Source organism: Sus scrofa, chromosome 6, assembly GCF_054392235.1.
Source record: "Sus scrofa isolate SSC_HxYL_T2T_F1_AM1 chromosome 6, Sscrofa_HxYL_maternal_Yorkshire_Landrace_v2.0, whole genome shotgun sequence".
NCBI lineage: Eukaryota > Metazoa > Chordata > Mammalia > Artiodactyla > Suidae > Sus > Sus scrofa.
In genome coordinates, this window is record NC_139388.1 from 31,760,743 (window position 1) to 31,762,904 (window position 2,162).

A 2,162-nucleotide genomic window follows, 5' to 3' on the forward strand; every position below is an offset into this window, starting at 1 on the left:
GGAGGGCGCTGGCAGTGCGGCGGGGAGGGCGGGCGGGCGGGGTGGGGGGGGGGGGCTCAGGCCCGCCCCGCTCCGCCCCTTTCCCCCTCTCGCCCTCCTCCTCTCTTCTCCTTTTCTTTCTCTGCTTTTTTTTTTTTTTTTCTCCTCGGCCAGCTGCTTTGTCCCTTTGCGAGCACCATCAGTGCATCAATGCGCGACCTCCCAACCTCTGTCCCCCAATCCCGGCGCAAAACCCAAGAACCCCTTGTGGGGAAACATCTGGCGCGACTACTCTAGACTCTGGATGTCCGGAGGCTGGAGAGCAGCGGGACTGGGAGGGACGCGCCGGGGCAGGACGGCCTGCACTCCCAGGGGCGTGGGTCCGAGGTGGGGAGGAAGGGTCAGAAATAGATGACCAGCTGCACCGACGGACTGTCAGAGAACGAGATTTTGAGACAATTAGAGATGAACGTGAGAGATGAGGTGGACAGAAATGGAAAGACACAGAGATGGAAACAAAGCAGAGAGTCCCTCCCTTCCTCCCTCCCTTTCTTCCTTCCTTCTTCCTCTCCTTTCTTCCTCCTGCAAATGGCCTCAGGCGTAATGCTACTAGGTACTAGATATTCACTTGCAAACACACAGCAGTCCCCATCCCGGTCCCTGTCCCAGAGGAATGTCTCCTTACGGGGCAGAGAATTCATTAGGTGCTAAGCTGTGAGAAGGGAACCCCAGCAGCCTGGGAGAACACCTGACCGCAGCCCCCAAACTAGTACAGGTGATCCTGGAAGGCTTCCTGGAAGAAGTCATTACTGGGCTGAAACCTGAAGAGGTCTAAGACAGGAGCGTTGGAGAGGGGGGTGGGGTGGGGTGGGGGTGGGGGCGGGAGGGATGCTGAAGGCACTGTCTAAGCAACAGCATTTACGAAGGTCCAGAGAGGCAGGCCAGCGAGGTGCACTGGAGAAGGAAGTGTCCTCTATCTGAAGATTGAGGGGACAGGGGGAGGAGATGGGACTGGGAGTTAGCAGAGACCATTTTGAGGAGCAAAATCATGCCCTGAAAGGGTCACAGCAACCGCCTGCCTGTGAGGGCCTTGGAAGTCAGGGCGATGTATCTGGTCTTTAATGTAAGAACCAGAAAAGCCTCTGCAGCTTGGGTCTCAGTGGGTTTCAGACAAACACAGGCTTGCCTGGCACACATATGTTGCTGGCTAGGCAGAGGTCCCTCCGAAAGGCGCCCCTTGGGAGGGACGTCACCCCACAGAAGGGGCTCAGGCCCCTCAGCCTGACCTGGGGAGAAGCCTGGCTGTGTGCGTGAGGGTGAGTCTAAGGTCAGCGGGGGAGGGGGTTGCCTCCTGGCTCAGCCCCACTTGGCTCAGGTCCATGGCCTCCGGGTAACCAGAGCCAAGTTGGAGAGCAGAGAGCTGGGAGTGAAAATGGAAAAAGTTGTCTCACTAAAGCCAGGCTTACAAACTCATGGCCTGTGGGCTGAATCCTGCCTGAAGAGCATTTTGAAACTTGGGAAACTTCATGTAAAAATCTGACTTTCTGGTCTTCTTTCAAAAATTCCCCCCAAATCTGGCCATCCCGGGTGCCAATTTCCACATGGCAGCAATTAGCTGGAGCTAAAGAGCAGCTGCCTCCTTTAGGTGAGGCATGTACTGTGGTTTGCCACAGTCCCCACTGCTCTCTATTGCATCACGCGTTGACTCAGTTTTGCTTACTGACGTCGCTCGCCCCATTTGAAGTTTAACCTCATCCACATGATCTTTATAAGACATTAGGGACTAAACAACGTGGCTTTGGGGCTCCTCTGGCACAGGGCCTCTTTGGCGGCGCGGCGCCTCTTTCACAACTTGTGTAGTTTCGACATTCCCAGGGCATTGATGGCCAGTGCAGGTGCCTGGTGCCCGTTCAGAGATGGTGACAGCAGCAGAAGCAGGTGCCTGGCAGAGCAGTGGCCATGCTGAGCAGTGACGAAGGCCCAAGGGACGAGGATCTGGTGGCAATGAGAAACCACTCCCGGGCCCCCTGTGTACCCTTCTAGCCCTCTCTGTCATGACAACTTGCCACAGTCACCCTGGGAGCTGTGGTCACCCTGGGAGCACCACCTCTGTGGATGTGGCAGAACGACAAAATGAAAGCAACCCGTCCCTCTGTAGACTCTGTAAGGAGAAAAACACACTT